At 42.7% G+C, this 22513-nt stretch overlaps 1 pseudogene; it reads left to right on the forward strand.

The window, feature by feature from the left end:
- Positions 1–2264: 2264 nt before the first annotated feature.
- LOC100991767 (heat shock protein HSP 90-alpha-like) lies at positions 2265–4469 on the forward strand (annotated as a pseudogene).
- Positions 4470–22513: the final 18044 nt, after the last annotated feature.

Consider the following 22513-nt stretch of genomic DNA (forward strand, 5'->3'; position numbering starts at 1 on the left):
CAACAGTCCCCAGAGTGTGATGTTCCCCCTCCTGTGTCCATGTGTTCCCATTGTTCAATTCCCACCTATGAGTGAGAATATGTGGTGTTTGGTTTTTTGTTCTTGCGATAGTTTACCGAGAATGATGATTTCCAATTTCATCCATGTCCCTACAAAGGACATGAACTCATCATTTTTTATGGCTGCATAGTATTCCACAGTGTATATGTGCCACATTTTCTTAATCCAGTCTATCATTGTTGGACATTTGGGTTGGTTCCAAGTCTTTGCTATTGTGAATAGTGCCGCAATAAACATACATGTGCATGTGTCTTTATAGCAGCATGATTTATAGTCCTTTGGGTATATACCCAGTAATGGGATGGCTGGGTCAAATGGTATTTCTAGTTCTGGATCCCTGAGGAATTGCCACACTGACTTCCAGCATGGTTGAACTAGTTCACAGTCCCACCAACAGTGTAAAAGTGCTCCTCTTTCTCCACATCCTCTCCAGCACCTGTTTTTCCTGACTTTTTAATGATTGCCATTCTAACTGGTGTGAGATGATATCTCATGGTGGTTTTGATTTGCATTTCTCTGATGGCCAGTGATGGTGAGCATTTTTTCATGTGTTTTTTGGCTGCATAAATGTCTTCTTTTGAGAAGTGTCTGTTCATGTCCTTCACCCACTTTTTGATGGGGTTGTTTTTTTCTTGTAAATTTGTTTGAGTTCATTGTAGATTCTGGATATTAGCCCTTTGTCAGATGAATAGGTTGCGAAAATTTTCTCCCATTTTGTGGGTTGCCTGTTCACTCTGATGGTAGTTTCTTTTGCTGTGCAGAAGCTGTTTAGTTTAATTAGATCCCATTTGTCAATTTTGGCTTTTGTTGCCATTGCTTTTGGTGTTTTAGACATGAAGTCCTTGCCCATGCCTATGTCCTGAATGGTAATGCCTAGGTTTTCTTATAATGTTATTTGTTTTTCTGCTATTGGGTTGTAAGAGTTATTTTTTAAATTTAGGATATTAACACATTATCAAATATGCAGTTTGCAAATATCTTCTACACCTCTGTCATTTGCCTCTTGGTTTGTTGATTGCTTCCTTTGCTGTGCAGAAAATTTTTAGTTTGATGTAGCCCCATTTGCTTATTTTTGCTTTTGCAGCCTGGGCTTTAAGTGTGATGTCCAAAAAATTATTGCCACTTTCCCCTATGTTCTCTTCTAGGAGTTTTATAATTTCTGGTCTTCCATTTAGGTCTTTTTTTCATTTTGAGTTGATTTTTGTGAATGGAGTAAGATAAGCATCCAGTTTTATTCATTTGCATGTGGAAATACAGTTTTTCCAACACCATATTTTTTTTTTTTGAGACAGAGTTTCGCTGTGTTACCCAGGCTGGCGTGCAGTGGCACAATCTCAGCTCACCACAACTTCTGACTCCTGGGTTCAAGCAGTTCTCCTGCCTCAGCCTCCCAAGTAGCTGGGACTACAGGTGCCCACCACCATGGCCGGCTAATTTTTGTATTTTTTTAGTAGAGACGGGGTTTCATTATGTTGGCCAGGCTGGTCTGGAACTCCTGACTTCGTGATCCGCCCACCTTGGCCTCCCAAAGTGCTGGGATTACAGGCTTCAGCCACCATGCCCGGCCTTCCAGCACCATATTTTGAAACGACTCTTCTTCCCTCATTGTGTCCTCTTGGCGCTCTTGTCAAAAATTAGCTGAATATATATGTTTGGATTCATTTCTGGGCTCTGTATTCTGTCCCATTGGCCTATGTGTCTGTGTTTATGCTAATATCATATTGCTTTGATTAATATTACTTTGTAATATGATTTTAAATAGGGTTGTGTGATAACTGCCTTTCTTTCTCAGTATTGCTTTGGCTATTCAGGGATTTTTGTGGTTCTGTACAAATTTTAAGGTTCTTTTTACTATTTCTGTGAAGAATACCATTGAGATTTTGATAAGGATTGCATTAATCCGTATTGCTTTGGGCAGTATAAACATTTTAACAATATCAATTATTCTGAGAAACAAACATTAGATATCTTTCCATTTATTTGTGTCTTCTTCAATCTATGTTATTAATATTTTGTATTTTTTAGCCTACAGATCTTTACCTCCTTGGTTAAATTTATTCCAACTATTTTGTTTTTAATGTTATCATAAATGGGATTGTTTTCTTGATTTCTTTTTCAGCTAAGTTGTTATTTGTGTATAGAAGTGCTGTGGATATTTAGAGTTGCTTCAGCGTCCTGGTGCTGCTGCACTGCAGAGACCGTGTGGTCCCTTAGCCAAGATGCCTGAGGAGACGCAGACCCAAGACCAACCAACGGAGGAGGAGGAGGTTGAGACGTTCACCTTTCAGGCAGAAATTGCCCAGTTGATGTCATTGTTCATCAATACTTTCTACTTGAACAAAGAGATCTTTCTGAGAGAGCTCATTTCAAATTTATCAGATGCATTGGACAAAATCCTGTATGAAAGCTTGACGGATCCCAGTAAATTAGACTCTGGGAAAGAGCTGCATATTAGCCTTATACCAAACAAACAAGATCGAACACTCACTATTGTGGATACTGGAATTGGAATGACCAAGGCTGACTTGATCAACAACCTTCGAACTATCACCAAGTCTCGGACCAAAGTGTTCATGGAAGTTTTGCAGGCTGGTGCAGATATCTCTATGATTGGCCAGTTCAGTGTTGGTTTTTATTCTGCTTATTCAGTTGCTGAGAAAGTAACAGTGATCACCAAACATAACAATGATGAACAGTATGCCTGGGAGTCCTCATTAAGGGGATCATTCACAGTGAGGACAGACACAGGTGAACCTATAGGTCATGGAACAAAGGTTATCCTACCGCTAAAAGAAGACCAAACTGAGTACTTGGAGGAACGAAAAATAAAGGAGATTGTGAAGAAACATTCTGTTTATTGAATATCCCATCACTCTTTTTGTGGAGAAGAAACATGATAAAGAAGTCAGCAATGATGAGGCTGAAGAAAAGGAAGATAAAGAAGAAGAAAAGGAAAAAGAAGAGAAAGAGTCCGAAGACAAACCTGAAATTGAAGATGTTGGTTCTGACGAAGAAGAAGAATAAAAGACGGATGGTGACAAGAAGAAGATTAAGGAAAGGTACATCGATCAAGAAGAACTCAACAAAACAAAGCCTATCTGGACCAGATATCCTGATGACATTACTAATTGGGAATACAGAGAATTCTACAAGAGCTTGGCCATTAACTGGGAAGATTACCTGGGAGTGAAGCATTTTTCAGTTGAAGGACAGTTGGAATTCAGAGCCTTTCTATTTGTCCCATGACTTGCTCCTTTTGAGCTGTTGGAAACCAGAAAGAAAAAGAACAAGATCAAATTGTTTGCACGCAGAGATCTCATCATGGATAACTGTGAGGAGCTAATCCCTGAATATCTGAACTTCATCAGAGGGGTGGTAGACTCGGAGGATCTCACTCTAAATATTTTCCGTGAGATGTTGCAATGAAGCAAAATTTTGAAAGTTATCAGGAAGAATTTGGTCAAAAAATGCCTAGAACTCTTTACTGAACTGGCAGAAGGTAAAGAGAGGTACTAGAAGTTCTATGAGCCGTTCTCTAAAAACAAAAAGCTTGGAATACACGGAGACTCTCAAAATCAGAAGAAGCTTTCAGAGCTGCTAAGATACTACACATATACCTCTGGTGATGAGATGGTTTATCTCCACGACTACTGCACCAGAATGAAGGAAAACCAGAAACATATCTATTATATCACAGGTGAGACCAAGGACCAGGTAGCTAACTCAGCCTTTGTGCAACGTTTTTGGAAACATGGCTTGGAAGTGATCTATATGATCGAGCCCATTGATGAGTACTGTGTCCAGCAGCTGAAGGAATTTGAGGGGAAGACTTTAGTGTCAGTCACCAAAGAGGACTTGGAACTTCCAGAGGATGAAGAAGAGAAAAAGAAACAGGAAGGGGGGTGGGGGGGAAACCAAAGTTTGAGAACCTCTGCAAAATCGTGAAAGACATTTTGGAGAAGAGTTGAAAAGATGGTTGTGTCAAACCGATTGGTGACGTCTCCATGTTGTATTGTCTCAAGCACATATGGCTGGACAGCAAACATGGAGAGAATCATGAAAGCTCAAGCCCTAAGAGACAACTCAACAACAGGTTACATGGCAGCAAAGAAACACCTGGAGATAAACCCCGACCATTCCTTTATTGACACCTTAAGGCAAAAGCAGAGGCTGATAAGAATGACAAGTCTGTGTAGGATCTGGTCATCTTGCTTTATGAAACTGCACTCCTGTCTTCTGACTTCGGGCTGGAAGATCCCCAGACACATGCTAACAGGATCTACAGGATGAACAAACTTGGTCTGGGTACTGATGAAGATGACCCTACTGCTGATGATACCAGTGCAGCTGTAACTGAAGAAATGCCACCCCTCGAAGGAGATGATGACACATCACGCTTGGAAAAGTAGACCAACCTCCAGCTGAGGGATGACTTACCTATTCGGTACTCTACAGTTCCTCTGAGAATATATTTTCAAGGATGTTTTTCTTCATTTTCGTTAACATTAAATAGTCTGTATGGCATGACAACAACTACTTTAAGGGGAAGTTAAGATTTCTGTCTATTTCTAAGTGATGCTGTGATACCTTAGGCACTAAAGCAGAGTTAGCAATGCTTTCTTAGTTTCACATTGGCTTATTTTGACAGATGTAAGATGTATGTAACATGATGCTAACTTTGTGGTCTAAAGTGTTTAGCTATCAAGCCCGATTCCTTAGTAGACCAAATCTTGTTATCAAAGTGTTCCTGAGCTATACCTTGATGTTCAGAAGAAAAGTATTTGTTACATCTTGTAGGATCTACTTTTTGAACTTTTCATCCCCTGGAGTTGCCAATTCCGCATGTACTAGTCCCCTAGAAACAGGTTAAACTGAAGCAACTGGATGGAAGGAACTCTCCATAGGGCTTGTTTTCCAAAGAAAAGTATTGTTTGGAGGCGCAAAGTTATAAGTCTACCTAAGCATATCATAAAACTGTTCAAAAATAACTCAGAGCCAGTCTTGTGGATGGAAATGTAGTGCCCGAGTCACATTCTGCTTAAAGTTGTTTCAAATACAGATGAATTAAAAGAAAAAAAAAAAGAAATACTACTGCTATTTATATGTTAATTTTGTATTCTACAACTTTACTGAATTCATGTATTTCTTCTAATAGTTTTTCTGGAATCTTTGGGTTTTCTACTCATAGAATCATGCCATCTGCAATCAGAGATGACTTTACATCTTCCTTTTTAGTTTAGATGTCTTTTATTTCTTTTTCCTTTTTAATTCCCTTTGCTAGTGCTTCCAGTACTATGTAGAAGGCACGTGGTGAGAGTGGGCAGCCCTCTCTTATACCAGATCTTCGTGCAAAAGAGTTCAGTTCTTCCCTGTTGATTATGATATTAGCTGTAGGTTTCCCATAAATGGCCTTTATTATGTTGAGAAACTTTCCTTCTATATGTAAACAATTAGGGGTTTTTATTGAGAAAGAGTGCAAAATGTTATCAACCTTGTTTATGCTTTAAAATTTTTCAACATGAGTAATTATTTAAGTAAGGGAAAGAAGGCCTGTCAGAGTGACCAGCGGTCCATGTTTGCCTGGTCCTGTCCTGGTGTTTTCACTGAATTTCTTGTATCCTGGGGACATTCCTAAATCCCAGGCAACACAAGTGGCTAAACCATCACTCCACCAATTGTATTATCTTTACATCTTTTAGGTTACATTTCCTTTAGCTGTCTCTAATGTTAAAGGTCTAGTATTTCATCTGCTCATCCACATAACAAACATCAGCTGAGTCAACCCACCAATGTGTCCAGCTCCGTGAGTACAGATAAGAAGAAGGCTCATCTGAGAGCTCACAGTCCTCATGGGCAGAGCTGACCTTGGCACATAATTACATCATTATCACACCATGTCAGACTGATGGAAGCCAATGTGGTCAGCATCTGTAGGGTCCTTTATAAACATCTGTTGCTTTCAGCAACTACAGGCTGGTTGGAACTTTTAAAATTAGGTAAAAAGTTATAATAAAGGCAAGTTGCAGACTAAGGCAAGTTGCAAACTAAGTCTACCACAAACTCAAATACTTAGAAGCATAAATGCCTCAACACAGTCACACAACCTGTGTATTTTTTAACTTAATGATGTCCTGTGCTCTACTATAAACACCCTGACAAGCATTTCACACCAAAGGTTATTGTAGGAAAAGCACAATTACATTCTAATGGTGGGATCCACTAACCTCTGAGTTAGATTAGACAGAGCAATCCTGCCTAAGAGTAGGGCAAAGAGACCCAATGGCTACAAAGATCTTGGATGCAACATTACAGGTGTGATCCTGCTAGGTTCCCAGATTCCACTCACACAGGAATGCCAGAGTCCATGGAATTTTTCCAGACAATTATATAGAGAGAGCATTATTTATTTTATCAAGAAAAAAGGAGAACTATTTCTAGCATTCTTTATGCTGATTAACAAACCCGCTGCTGTGTATTTAGATGGGAATTGACCTACTTGGCCGTAGATATATCTAGAGTGTGAAGTCTTTGTTAACATACTTCAATTGCAAACTAGTAACTTCTGGAATATGAATTAAACTTAATTTACACATGTAGAAGGCTAAGGCATTTTTAAATAAATTATCTTGCAGCAAATATAAGAAATAATTAGTGGTTGTTCTTTTAAAATGTAGAAAAAAATCTCTCTGACAAAACAAAATACTTAGGCACTTCAAGGACTTGACAAGGTGACCTGTGAACCAGGACTGAGGGATGAATATGAATTTGCAAAATTAAGGGAGGAAAAGTGATATTTGGTGGAAGACAGAATCCTGCACAAAGGTATCTCCATAAAAGGTCTTACTACTTCAGGAAACTTCAAGAAGTGACTGAAAGCTCAGAGTCTTAGGAACAAGGGTTGAGAAATGAGCCTGAAACGGATATTTGAGAAGCCAAGATGGTGGCAGGATCCGGAAGCAACACTAAGTTGTTTGGACTTTCTGCTTAAGTATTGAGATGATAGGGGCACTTTTTTTTTTAGATAGTACAGTCACTTATTGCTTAGGTAGCAATGAGAAGAATGGATTGAAGAGAGAAATGTATCAGGGAAACAAACCAGAAGCAAGACATGATGTAGACTTGGAGTCAGGCTTCAGAATGTATTCATTCATTCAACAACCAGTATCATATGAACTGAGCACCTACCAGGCACTCTACAGTAAAGCAGACCCTGGAGATACAGCGCTGAGAATGCAGCCACGCTCTCAAACTAGGTGTGGTGCTTGCGCCTGTGGCAGGAGGATTGCCTGAGCCCAGGGGCTCCAGGCTGCACTGAGCTATGTTTGTGCCACTGCACTCCAGTCTGGGTAGCAGGGTGAGACCCCGTCTATGCGTAAATAAATAATAATAAAAAATCTCAGTCCTCATGGACAGGGTGAGCACATCCCAGTTTGGCAGAGTCAGTTGTTTAATGTAACTTTCAAAGGATCCAAGAATATCTCATAAATAATGTGCTCATCCTGCTCTTGCCTCACCCATTTCAGAAGAGGAGACAGACACTCAACAAACAAGTGAAGCCTGTTAGTAAAGGGTGCATAACGGGGACATGGGATCTGAAAAGAAAATGAGGTAGGAATGGAGACCGGAGTGTGTGCATATGTGTGAGTGTGTTTGTCTCTGTGTGAATTTTAACACAGTGAGCAGTGGAGGGAGAAAGCCATGGGGCCACCTCAGGGAAGAATTCCCAACCTAGGAGATGCAAGCACAGAGCCTCTGAGAGGAAGCCTGTGAGGAGCAGTGAGGGGGCCTGGGCAGCTGGAGCAGAGTGAGTGAACAGGATGGGACCAGGGACCCAGCAAGGGACCAGACCATGTCAGCCCTCAGGGGCCACTGAAGAAACTCAGGCTGCCTGGAAAAAAGAGGGGCTACCACTGGTTAATTTTGAGTAAGAGCAACATTGTCTTAACTAACTTTACAAAATATCTCAGTTTTATGTTGACAAAAATCATAACTACTTTAAAATAAGCAATGACTTTCTCCAAGCTATTTTATTTAGATTCAAGCTGCTGTGAGCCAGTGGGTAGTAGTTAAGATTAATATGCAAATAACACATTTTAAACTACAGGAGTGAATTACATTTCTAGGGCTGCTAAAACAATTGCAACTTTTTAGACTCCCATGAATGTGACATTTTCACTTGCATTATATTATTTTAATTTTACAATCTGCTTGCCAAAAAGAGGTCATTCCTTCCATTTTACAGTGAGGAAATTCAGTCCTAGAAAGGTTAAGAACAGTTGGCCCATATGCAGAAAACTGAAACTAGACCCCTTCCTTATACTTTATACAAAAATTAACTCAAGATGGACTAAAGACTTAAACATAAAAGTCCAATCCATAAAAACCCTAGAAGAAAACCTAGGGAATACCATTCAGGACAGAAGCATGGGCAAAGACTTCATAACTAAAACACCAAAAACAATGGCAGCAAAAGCCAAATTGACAAATGGGATCTAATTAAACTAAAGAGCTTCTGCACAACAACAATAAAAATCTATCATCAGAGTGAACAGGCAACCTACAGAATGGGAGAAAATTTTTGCAATCTACCCATCTGACAAAGGTCTAATATCCAAAATCTACAAGGAACTTAAACAAATCTACAAGAAAAAAACAAACAACCCCATCAAAAAGTGGGCAAAGTATATGAACAGACACTTTTCAAAAGAAGACATTTATGTGGCCAACAAATGTATGAAAAAAACTCAACAACACTGATTTTCATGCGCGTCCATGTGAAGAGACAACCACACAGGCTTTGTGTGAGCAATAAAGCTTTTAATCACCTGGGTGCAGGTGGGCTGAGTCCGAAAAGAGAGTCAACAAAGGGAGATAAGGGTGGGGCCGTTTTATAGGATTTGGGTAGGTAAAGGAAAATTACAGTCAAAGGGGGTTTGTTCTCTGGCGGGCAGGAGTGGGGGTCGCAAGGTGCTCAGTGGGGGTGTTTTCTGAGCCAGGATGAGCCAGAAAAAGGACTTTCACAAGGTAATGTCATCAGTTAAGGCAAGGACCGGCCATTTACACTTCTTTTGTGGTGGAATGTCATCAGTTAAGGTGGGGCAGGGCATATTCACTTCTTTTGAGATTCTTCAGTTACTTCAGGCCATCTGGGTGTATACGTGCAGGTCACAGGGGATGCGATGGCTTGGCTTGGGCTCAGAGGCCTGACATTCCTGCCTTCTTATATTAATAAGAAAAATAAAATAGTGTTGAAGTGTTGGGGCTGCGAAAATCTTTGGGGGGTGGTATGGAGAGAGAATGGGCGATGTTTCTCAGGGCTGCTTCAAGCGGGATTAGGGGTGGCATGGGAACGTAGAGTGGGAGAGATTAAGCTGAAGGGAGATCTTGCGGTAAGGGGTGATATTGTGGGGTTGTTAGAAGAAACATTTGTCGTATAGAATGATTGGTGATGGCCTGGATACGGTTTTGTATGAATTGAAAAACTAAATGGAATAAGAGAAGGAGAAAAACAGGTATAAAAGGTAGATATCAGCTGTGATGGCTTGGAGAAACAGTGTAAACCGGCAGTGTAAACAAGAGCAGGGCATGTATGAGTAGTTGAGAATGGTGAATAGGAGTGTGACTAGACAAAAGATAGTAGGGATGACAAGTTTTTTTGTGGCACAGTCTAAGTTGGTCTGGTGTCAAATGAGACTGGGGCCTAACAAAAAGGAGCATCTATACAGGAGCTCAAATGGGCTGTACCTTGTAGCATTCTGAGGACAGGCCTGAATTCTGAGAAGCAAAAGTGGTAAATGTATTGTCCAGTCCTTTTTAAGTTAGTGGCTGAGCTTGGTGAGGTGTGTTTTTAAAAGACCTTTAGTCCATTACTAAGAGCCTGAAAAACTGCTTGGCTGATTTGACTAATAAAGGCTCACCTGTTATCAGACTGTATTGAGGTGGGAAGGCTAAACTGAGGAATTATGTCTGACAGAAGGGAAGAAATGACTGCGGTGGACTTCTCAGACCCTGTAGGAAAGGCCTTTACTTATTCAGTGAAAGTGTCTATTTAGACTAAGAGGCATTTTAGTTTCCTGACTCAGGCATGTTGAGTAAAGCTAATTTGCCAGTCCTGGGTGGGGGCAAATCCTTGAGCTTGATGTGTAGGGAAGGGATGGGGCCTGAATAATCCCTGAGGAGTAGTAGAATAGCAGATGGAACACTGAGAAGTTATTTCCTTGATGATAGATTTCCACGATGGAAAGGAAATGAGAAGTTCTAAGAGGCGGGCTAGTGGCTTGTACTATAGCATAGCCTGCCTTTGCTGATGTGTGGTGATTAGGCCTGGTGGAACTGCCATCAATAAATCAAGCATGATCAGGGTGAGGAACAGGAAAGAAGGAAATTTGGGGAAATGGGGTGAATGTCAGGTGGATCAGAGAGATACAGTCATGGGGGTCAGGTGTGGTATCAGGAATAATGTGGGAGGCCAGATTGAAGTCTGGGCCAGGAACAATGGTAATTGTGGGAGACTTAACAAAGAGAGAGTACAGCTGAAGGAGCCGGGAAGCAGAAAGTATATGCATCAGGTATGAGGAAGAAAATAGATTTTGGAAGTTATGTGAAATGTAGAGAGTGAGTTGAGCATAGTTTGTGATTTTGAGGGCCTCTAAAAGTATTAAAGCAGCGGCAGCCACTGCATGCAGACACGAGGGCTAGGCTAAAACAGTAAGGTCAAGTTGTTTGCACAGAAAGGCTACAGGGTGCGGTCCTGGCTCTTGTGTGAGAATTCTGATTGCACTAACTATATGCCTAGGAAGGAAAGGAGTTGTTGTTTTGTAAGGGATTGAGGTTTGGGAGATTAATCGGATACAATCAGCAGGGAAAGCACGTATGTTTTTATGAGAATTATGCCGAGATAGGTAACAGATGAGGATGAAATTTGGGCTTGACTGAAGTAATGGGGGCTGTCTGTGAAGCCTTGCGGCAGTATAGACCAGGTAATTTACTGAGCCTAATGGGTGTCAGGGTCAGTCTAAGTGAAGGCAAAGAGAGGCTGGGATGAAGGGTGCAAGGAATAGTAAAGAAAGCATGTTTGAGATCCAGAACAGAATAATGGGTAGTAGAGGGAGGTATTGAGGATTGGAGAGTATATGGGTTTGGCACCACAGGGGGGATAGGCACAACAATTTGGTCGATAAGGCACAGATCCTGAACTAACTTGTAAGCCTTGTCTGGTTTTAGGACAGGTAAAATGGGGGAATTGTAAGGAGAGTTTATAGGCTTTAAAATGCCATGCTGTAGCAGGCGAGTGATAACAGGCTTTAATCCTTTTAAAGCATGCTGTGGGATGGGATATTGGCATTGAGCGGGGTAAAGGTGATTAGGTTTTAATGAGATGGTAAGGGGTGCATGATCAGTTGCCAAGGAGGGAGTAGACGTAGCTTATACTTGTGGGTTAAGGTGGGGGGATACAAGAGGAGGATGCAAAGGAGGCTTTGGATTGGGAAGAAGGGCAGCAATGAGATGTAGCTGTAGTCCGTGAATAGTCAGGGAAGCAGATAATTTAGTTAAAGTGTCTCAGCCTAATAAGGGAACTGGGCAGGTGGGGATAACTAATAAGGAGTGCTTAAAAGAGTATTGTCTAAGTTGGCACCAGAGTTGGGGAGTTTTAAGAGGTTTAGAAGCCTGGCTGTCAATACCCACCACAGTTATGGAGGCAAGGGAAACAGGCCCTTGAAAAGAAGGTAATGTGGAGTGGGTAGCCTCCATATTGATTAAGAAGGGGATGGACTTACCTTCCACTGTGAGAGTTACCTGAAGCTCGGCGTCCGTGATGGTCTAGGGGGCTTCCGAGGCGATCGGGCAGTATCAGTCTTCAGCCGCTAAGCCAAGAAGATCTGGGAAGGAGTCAGTCAGAGAGTCTTGGGCCAGAGTTCCAGGGGCTGTGGGAGTGGCTGCCAGGTGAGTTGAACAGTCGGATTTTCAGTGGTGTCCCACACAGATGGGACGCGGCTTAGGAGGAATCCTGGGCTGCGGGCATTCCTTGGCCCAGTGGCCAGATTTCCGGCATGTGTAGCAAGCTCCTGGGGAAGGAGGTTCTGGAGGAACGCCTGGCTGCTGCGGTTCAGGCATTTGGAAGTTCTTGTGTGCTGGAGATGTGGCTGGGGTTTGTCTCACAGTGGAGGCAAGGAATTGCAACTTTTTTCTGTGATTGTACACCTTGACGGTGAGGTTAATTAAGTCCTGTTGTGGGATTTGAGGGCCAGATTCCAATTTTTGGAGTTTAATGTCAGGAGGAGATTGGGTAATAAAATGTATTTTGAGAATAAGATGGCCTTTTGACCTTTTAGGCTCTAGGGCTGTAAAGCATCTCAGGGTTGCTGCCAAACAAGTCATGAACTGGGCTGAATTTTTATATTTGATGAAAAAGAGCATAAACGCTATCTGATTTGGGATAAAGAGAAAGGAGCATTAACCTTGACTATGCCTCTGGCTCCAGCCACCTTTTTAAGAGTAAATTGCTGGGCAGGAGGGGGAGGGCTAGTCACGGAACGAAACTGTAAGCCGGACCAGGTGTGAGGAGGGGAGGTGATAAAAAGATTACAGGGTGGAGGAGCAGAGGCTGAGGAAGAATTGGGACCTAGCTCGGCCTGGCAAGGAGCAGCCTGGGGAGGAGGGGACAGGTCAGATGGGTCTGTAGAAAAGGAAGATTAGAAAGACTCAGCAATGCTTGGGGTTGGTACTGAGGGGACAGGCGGGAGGGAAAGAAGGAAGATTTGGGACGAGTTGCCCTGGGTACAGAGACTAGGAAGGGACTGATGTGTAAAAGAATGCCTGGACGTCAGGCACCTCAGACCGTTTGCCTATTTTACGACAAGAAATATTTAGATCTTGCAGGATGGAAAAATTCAAAGTGCCATTTTCTGGCTATTTGGAACTACTGTCAAATTTGTATTGGGGTCAAGCGGCATTGCAGAAGAAAATAAGGCATTTAGGTTTTAGGTCAGGTGTGAGTTGAAGAGGTTTTAAGTTTTTGAGCACACAGGCCAAGGGAGTAGAAGGAGGAATGGAGGGTGGAAGGTTGCCCATAGTGAAGGAAGCAAGCCTAGAGAAAAGAGAGAGTAGAGAAATGGAGGGAAGGGGTTCGGAGGTTCTTACGTTCCAGAAAAGTGGGAAAAGGGGTTGGGGCGCAGAGATAAGAGGTCGGGGCAGGGAAATAAGGGATGGGGCACAAATATAAGGGTTTGGGGCATGGAAATAAGGGGTCAGGGCATGGAAATAAGGGATTGGGGTGCAGAGATAAGAGGTCGGGGTGTGGAAATAAGGGATTGAGGTGCAGAAATATAAGAGGTTGAGGCATGGAAATAAGGGATTGGGGTGCAGAGACACGAGGTTGGGGTGCGGAAATAAGGGATTGGGGCACAGAGATAAGAGGTTGGGGCGTGGAAATGAGATGGGGCACAGAGATAAGAGGTTGAGGCACAGAAATAAGGGATTGGGGGTTCTTGCCCAGTAGAAAAGCAGGACTTGCCGCTAAGGGTGAAGGAGAAGGGGTTGAGGGGTACTTGCCCCTCTCCCAGAAAAGCAGAGAAGGGGTAGAGACAAGGAGAGAAGGGGTTGGGGTACTTGCCCTGTCCCCGGAAAAGCAGAGAAGGGGTAGAGACAAGGAGAGAAGGGGTTGGGGTACTTGCCCTGTCCCCAGAAAAGCAGAGAAGGGGTAGAGACAAGGACAGAAGGGGTTGGGGTACTTGCCCCTTCCCCAGAAAAGCAGGACTTGCCGCTAAGGGTGAAGGACCAAGGCAGGCGTCCCTGCGTGGTCTGACACCCTTGAAACATGGGTGTATAATCAGAGAGGTGTCCCTGCAATGATTAAACACCAAGGGAAGTCTGCCTTCCCAGTCCGTGACCGGCGCCGGAGTTTTGGGTCCACAGATAAAATGTGTCTCCTTTGTCTCTCCCAGAAAATGAAAGGAATTGAAATTAAGAGAAAGGAGAGATTGAAGAGTGGAAAGGAGAAAGTGGTTGAGGGACAGTGAGAGAGGTTGGAGAAGAGAGTAAGAAGAAGCCGCTTACCTGGTTTAAAATTGGTGAGATGTCCCTTGGGCTGGTTGGTCTGAGGACCTGAGGTCATAGGTGGATCTTTCTCATGGAGCAAAGAACAGGAGTACAGGGGATTGAGCTCCCAAGGGAGGTCCCCCAATCCGAGTCACGGCACCAAATTTCATGCACATCCATGTGAAGAGACCACCAAACCGGCTTTGTGTGAGCAATAAAGCTTTTAATCACCTGGGTGCAGGTGGGCTGAGTCCGAAGAGAGTCAGCGAAGGGAGATAAGGGTGGGGCCGTTTTATAGGATTTGTGTAGGTAAAGGAAAATTACAGTCAAAGAGGGTTTGTTCTCTGGCGGGCAGGAGTGGGGGTCGCAAGGTGCTCAGTGGGGGTGCTTTTTGGGCCAGGATGAGCCAGGAAAAGGACTTTCACAAGGTAATGTCATCAGTTAAGGCAAGGACCGGCCATTTACACTTCTTTTGTGGTGGAATGTCATCAGTTAAGGTGGGGCAGGGCATATTCACTTCTTTTGTGATTCTTCAGTTACTTCAGGCCATCAGGGTATATATGTGCAGGTCACAGGGGATGCGATGGCTTGGCTTGGGCTGAGAGGCCTGACACTGATCATTAGAGAAGTGTAAATCAAAACCACAATGAGAACCATTTCATGCCAGTCAGAATGGTGATTATTAAAAAGTCAGGAAACAATAGATGCTGGTGAGACTGTGGAGAAACAGGAACGCTTTTACTCTGTAGATGAGAATGTAAATTACTTCAACCATTGTAGAAGACAGTGTGACGTATCCTCCAGAATCTAGAACCAGAAATACCATTTGACCCAGCAATCCCATTACTGGGTATATACCCAAAGGATTATAAATCATTCTACTATAAAGACATATGCACATATATGTTTATTGCAGCACTGTTCACAATAGCAAAGACATGGAACCAACGGAAATGTCCATCAGTGATAGACTGGATAAAGAAAATGTGGCACATATACACCATGGAATACTATGCAGCCATAGAAAAGGATGAGTTCATGTCCTTTGCAGGGACATGGATGAAGATGGAAGACTTCATCCTCAGCAAACTGACACAGGAAGAGAAAACCAAACACTGCATGTTCTCACTCACAAGTGGAAGTTGAACAATGAGAAAACATGGACATAAAGAGGGGAACAACACACAGCAGGGCCAGTCAAGGGGTGGGATGTGAAGGGAGGGAGAGCATTAGGACAAACAGCTAAGGTATGTGGGGCTTAAAACCTAGACAGCGGGTTTATAGGTGCAGCAAACCACCTGGCACAGGTATACTTACATAACAAACCTGCATGTTCTGCTCCTATATCCTGGAACTTAAAGTCAAATTTAAAAAAAAAAAATGGAGTTCAGGTTCAGACAAGTAAACAGAGAAAAAGGCAGATTTCTGAGAGCTAAGGGCATATGGATTGAAAATGGACAGAATGCTTATTTGAAAGGACTGGCAGTGCAAGAAGAAAGAAAGAGGACTTTATATTATGTGTTAAACTTAATGAACCTGGGGGAACTTTTTCAGTCCATTATTTTAATCTTAATAATAAAATTCTTTTTAAAAGCCCCACTATGCTATAATCTGAATTAAGCTATACTGTCAGTCAAATCCTGTCCGGTCCCCTGTGTGCATGGCACTATACAGGACACTGATCTGAATACACCAAAGAAAAACCACATGAGTATTGGCCCCATCCACCCCATTCCTATCTGTGTTATTACAGGATTGAATTGTAATTTGAAATTAAAAATTAATGTCGTTTTGGTACTTTAATACATTTATTACCTGAAATAAATTACATTTCTCTTAAAAAAAAAAAAAAAACAGCCCTTGAATAAGATGGGTTTAAACTATGTGGGTCAACTTTTTTAAACAAAACATGGATCAGAAAATGCAGTATTCAGGGCAGGTGAAACCCACATATAAGGAGGGCAAACTGTTAATTTATGCGAGCTCTGTAGGGCTGACCCAGTGCTGGAACAAATTCCCTAGGTGTACCGAGGGACTGCTGTAAGTTGAAGACACACAGCTAATAAAAGGCAGAGTGTAGACTTAAAACCTGGTTTTCTAGCTAATACGGTCCATGCTTTTATACTACCTAAAGCTGGCTATTATGAAACAATAGTAATGCTAATTATTACAATAATAAGCCCACATAATAACAAAATGCAGTCATGATAAATTTGTTTTTTCCTTCTTAATTAGGACAATTTTATTTTACAAAGGAAGATCACCAACACTTTCTTATTTCTAGCAGTGTTCAGGTACAAATATTTCCAAATAGTGCAGAATGATTACTACAATACTAGTAATCCTACAGTGTAAGATTTTTCGACTTTACAATGGTGCATAGGTGATGGGCACTCAGTAGACACCGCATTTTGAACTGAGCTCTTTGCCTGGGCTAGCAGCATGTGGTAGGAAGACTCTTGTGATGCAGATCAGGGCGGCCAGCCCCAGCTTCCAGGAAGCCAGGAAATCCAGGGGAATCAACCAACACCACACTCCACAGTGTGCTGTGTTCATGAATGACATGAGATATGCAATACTTTTTTATAAAAGGCTTCATATTAGATGATTCTGCCAATCATAGGCTAATGTAAGTGTTCTGGGTATATTTAAGGTAGGTGAGACCTGTGATGTTCTGTAGGTGAGATATATTAAATGCATTTTCCAATTACGATGGGTTTGTCAGGATGTAACCCTATTATGTCAAGTAGGAGCATCTGTACTAGTACTACTACTAATAAACTACTAGTAAAACGTGAGAGTTGTTTTTGCTGCTTTGGAAGTTGTTCCTTCTTAGCAAGCGGCAGCATTGTGGAAGCAAATGCAGATAATTTGGGGAAGATGCTGCCGTTCAGCCTCCCCTGGCTCAGCCATCTTCCTACCACTGGGGGAGGAGATCCGTGCTGGCAAAAGCTGGATCACACTTGTGGTTAGTTCCACTAACTAAATCAGGCTTGGAAATGAGATCGTTTGTCACCAGAATACTTTACATTATCTTCCTCATGCTGGACTCTGTCCTTGCAAAACTGAATGAATTCTCCATGTTTCGTCTTCTCACCATGGGGCCAGATGATCTTATCCACTCTAGTTCACGCTTAGGTGTCTAAAACACCAAAAGCAATGGCAACAAAAGCCAAAAATGACAAATGGGATCTAATTAAACTAAAGAGCTTCTGCACTAGAAAAGAAACTATCATCAGAGTGAACAGGCAACTTACAGAATGGGAGAAAATTTTTGCAATCTACTCATCTGACAAAGGGCTAATATCCAGAATCTACAATGAACTCAAACAAATTTACAAGAAAAAAACAACCCTATCAAAATGTGGGTGAAGGGTATGAACAGACAATTCTCAAAAGAAGACATTTATGCAGCCAAAAAACACATGAAAAAATGCTCACCATCACTGGCCATCAGAGAAATGCAAATCAAAACCACAGTGAGATACCATCTCACAGCAGTTAGAATGGTGATCATTAAAAAGTCAGGAAACAACAGGTGCTGGAGAGGATGTGGAGAAAGAGGAACACTTTTACACTGTTGTTGGGACTGTAAACTAGTTCAACCATTGTGGAAGTCAGTGTGGTGATTCCTCGGGGATCTAGAACTAGAAATACCATTTGACCCAGCCATCCCATTACTGGGTATATACCCAAAGGATTATAAATCATGCTGCTATAAAGACACATGCACACGTATGTTTATTGCGGCACTATTCACAATAGCAAAGACTTGGAACCAACCCAAACGTCCAACAATGATAGACTGGATTAAGAAAATGTGGCACATATACACCATGGAATACTATGCAGCCATAAAAAAATGATGAGTTAATGTCCTTTGTAGGGATGTGGATGAAGCTGGAAACCATTATTCTCAGCAAACTATGGCAAGGACAAAAAACCAAACACCACATGTTCTCACTCATAGGTGGGAACTGAACAATGAGAACACTTGGACACAGGAAGGGGAACATCACACACCAGGGCCTGTTGTAGGGTGGGGGGAGGGGGGAGGGATAGCATTAGGAGATATACCTAATGTAAATGACGAGTTAATGGGTGCAGCACACCAACATGGCACATGTATACATATGTAAAAAACCAGCACATTGTGCACATGTACCCTAAAACAAAACAAAACAAAAAAAGAAGCCCTCACTTCTTTGAAACTACAGACCCATTTAGTTTGCAGAGTGTGCCGCCTTCTCGCTGCCAGGAAGGGCAGGGGTTTTCAGAATCTGAAGTCATTTCACTGCTTCTGGTTTGCCTCAGTAGTGAAGCATTCTGGGAAGATGTTCACAGGGGACTGGAGGCAGGTGGAGGGAACCAAACATACTCAAAACACGATCCATGGCTTCCTCCAAGGCTGTGGCTTGAGGTACACTTTTAGGAAAGTAGGAACAGAAACCAGAGTCGCTGAAGAATGGATTCCAAATGCTCTAAGATCTTTCACTTTACTTAAGCTGCAAATCAACTCACATCTTAGAATGTCATTTGAGAAACAGAAATCCCAGTGTTTGGAAGCCAAAGACATTGGCTGATAAATAATTTAACATGAGAAATACACTCATGTAGCTTTAGAATTGGAAAGACCATGAGAGGCTCTCAACTGATACCCACTGTGGTGTCAATGAGAAATCTAAGAACATTTAAATGAAGCTTGTTTATACTAAGGGGTTTTTGTTGTGGTTGTTTTCAACTGCATGTTTGCATGTCCTAATTTACTTATAAAGTATTATGTCTTTCGTTTCTATAATCAGTAAGATGGAATTTTTAAATTAAAATTCAAGGTAAATTGACTACTGGGATTCCCTTGAAGTCGTGCGTTTATGAAGTGATGTTGCGCTGATCCATTGTGAAAAAGCAGACTTTGGCTTGATGACAATGAGGCATTGTGTACGTGCCACACACAAGCCAGGAGAAGAGTGTGAATCTGTCATCCCGAGCAATGAGGAAAATGAACTCATCAGCAGTGATAGGAAAAAGCAGTCACTGGCCCAAAAAAGCAGGGAGAACTATGTAGAAAACAAATCAAGTGCCAGCCTCAAGTTCAGTATTGCTAAAACTTTCTCGCCACATTTCTGGTTAATGTTTTTGTGTCTCAAAAAATAGTTACCTTTGGTCTAGTTTTTTTTCTCATGGGAACAATGCTTTGCATTCACAAAAGTACCTCTTTCAAAAACTCTACGTTAAAAATATATTATTAATCTTTTGTGTTGTACAGGTAGCTCCTGCCTCCTGGCTGGGTGCAAAATGCGTTTTTCTTTTTTTTTTTTTTTTTTTTTTGAGATGGAGTCTTGCTGTCTCACCCAGGCTGGAGGGCAGTGGCGTGATCTCAGCTTACTGCAACGTCCACCTCCTGGTTTTAAACGATTCTCCTGCCTCAGCCTCCTGAGTAGCTGTGACTACAAGCACTCGCCACCAGGCCCAGCTAATTTTTATATTTTTGGTAGAGTCGGGATTTCCCCATTTTGGCCAGACTGGTCTCAATCTCCTGACCTTAGGTGACCCACCTTCCTCAGCCTCCCAACATGTTGGGATTACAGGCGTGAGCCACTGTGCCTGGGCCAAAATGCACATTTGGACTGAATGAGGAAGTCCAAGCCCTTTCCACTGTGTTTTCAATTTTGTTTTTCTACTCTTCTCCCTCACCCTTCCCTCTGCAGATCCCATCTACGCAGCGACTACTCCCATTCAACCTGCATCTGCACTGCTGACCCTCACTGGTGTAGGTGGGCTGTGGCTGACCTTCAACGTGGTAGGTGGGCTGTGGCTGACCCTCGGTGGTGTAGGTGGGCTGTGGCTGACCCTTGGTGGTGTAGGTGGGCTGTGGCTGACCCTCACCAGTGTAGGTGGGCTGTGGCTGACCCTCGGTGGTGTAGGTGGGCTGTGGCTGACCCTCGGTGGTGTAGGTGGGCTGTGGCTGACCCTCGGTGGTATAGGTGGGCTGTGGCTGACCCTTGGTGGTGTAGGTGGGCTGTGGCTGACCCTCACCAGTGTAGGTGGGCTGTGGCTGACCCTCGGTGGTGTAGGTGGGCTGTGGCTGACCCTCGGTGGTGTAGGTGGGCTGTGGCTGACCCTCGGTGGTGTAGGTGGGCTGTGGCTGACCCTCACTGGTGTAGGTGGGCTGTGGCTGACCCTCACCGGTGTAGGTGGGCTGTGGCTGACCTTCAACATGGTAGGTGGGCTGTGGCTGACCCTCGGTGGTGTAGGTGGGCTGTGGCTGACCCTCGGTGGTGTAGGTGGGCTGTGGCTGACCCTCGGTGATGTAGGTGGGCTGTGGCTGACCCTCGGTGGTGTAGGTGGGCTGTGGCTGACCCTCGGTAGTGTAGGTGGACTGTGGCTGACCCTCACCCGGGTAGGTGGGCTGTGGTGATTAGAGCTAATGAGAGGTTTGAGGAGACCGACATTCACTTCCAATTGCAGTGCCAAATTAACACCTTCTGCAGATACACATTCCAGAAATCTCATGCCCTGTACTTTCTTCTACACCATTTTCTCTCCCCTTTGTTTCCATTCCAGCCATGCAGGAAGCAGCGTCTGTCCTGGCACATTGCGACATGTTGTCCATACCCGCTTGTTCTTCCATGCCTGTGTTCTGAGAACACTGTGTTCACTGTTGAACTCTTCTAGGTATGCTTTCCCCCCACTCCAGTTGTTGGTGTTTTCTGTCTACATCCTCTTAGTCCTCTATAAATAGATACTTTTATGATACTCACATGTTCCTTATTGAGTGTACAGTTGAGTACTGGTGAGTACATGCACATTGTTGTAAAACCAATCTCCAGAATTTTTCATCTTGGAAAACTGAAATGCTACACTCATTAAGCAACTCTCCCATCTTCCCCTCCCCTAGGCCCTAAGAGCCACTGTTCTCAATGAAGACTTTCTGTCTCTATGAAGTTGACTACTCTAAGTACCTCATATCAGTGGAATCATAACATATTTATATTTTTGTGACTGGCTTACTTCACTTAGCCTAATGTCCTCAAAGTTCACTCATGCTATGGTATGTATTAGAATTTTCTTCCTTCTTAAGGCTAAATAATATTCCAGTGCATGACTATACCACATTTTCTTTATCCAATCATTCATTGATGGCCACGTGGATTCTTTCCACCTTGTGGCTATTGTGAATAATTCTGCTCTGAACATGAATGTACAAATATCTCTTCCACACCCTGCTTTCGTTTCTTTCGGGTATATATCCAGAAGTGAAATTTCTGCATCATATGGTAATTCTAGTTTTAAATTTTTAAGGAATCATCATAATGTTTCCATAGCTGTTGAGCCATTTTAAATTCCCACCAGAAGCATGCAAGGATTTCAGTTTTTCCATTTCTCTCCTGTACCCATTGTTTTCTGTTTTTTGTCTTTGTTTTTGATAGTAGTTATTCTAATGGATAGGATAAAAACGTCGTGTGTTATTTTAGTTGTCTGTTTGTTGTCTGGCACTAACTTCCTTCTGCAGAGAACCATGTGTTTGCAACTGAACTCCCTCATCTTTATGTCACTACTGTCTAATTACATGCCTGAAACATAGTATGTCCTCAAAAATAGCTGTTCAAAGAATAAATGTTGCTACTGGTAAAAATTGCTATAAAATTGCAAAAGAGCTTTAAGCTTCTTCAGCAAAGGAAAGGCAGGTGACCCACTAAATCATTTTCTCCAGTGGGCCGAGGAGTAGAGAAGTCACGGCTGGGAGCTTCAGATGGCAGCAGTGAAAAGAGGAGCAGACAGACCAGTCCCCATGGCCCTTTTGAGGAAAAATGGAGAGTGGGAATATAACCAGGGGCTGACCTAAGACCAAGAGAGAGCCTTGAGGTTTTTCTTAGAGGAAAATCCTATCTGCCATCACCCTCAGTCCCTAATTTCCAGGCCTCTCCATCTCCACTTACCTGGGCACACTTCAGGATCTCCCCGCTCCAGCCATGGGCGCCATTGGGTATGCAGCATGGGGCTGCTTCTGTGTTCCGGGCACCCAAAGTCAGAACACAACTGCACAATTTCCTTCAATTCGGCTTTTGTTATCCAAACAATCTTGGAACATAGCCCACTGGCAAATTGGAGAATGCCATCATCCTTATCGCAGTTTTATTTATCACAACATCAATATTCATAAAACAGATAAATCATGTTGCAGGATGAAAGAGTATATCCCTAAGCTCCTGGCTCCACTCTATTCTGGAGCTTGGCCTTGTGAACTTTATCAGCAACTTAAAGAGGTATTTTGCATATTTCATTGTCAAGGTGTAAATATATTCCTTTTCTGCAGCTCGATTTTTCTAAGGAAGCCTAATTCCTTGGTTTATATTTCTTTTCTTATTATCTCCTGGAGTATGGTTAGGTCTGGAAATTCCTATTACTCAATGTT

This window comes from Pan paniscus, chromosome 3, assembly GCF_029289425.2.
Source record: "Pan paniscus chromosome 3, NHGRI_mPanPan1-v2.0_pri, whole genome shotgun sequence".
NCBI classification, from domain to species: Eukaryota; Metazoa; Chordata; class Mammalia; order Primates; family Hominidae; genus Pan; species Pan paniscus.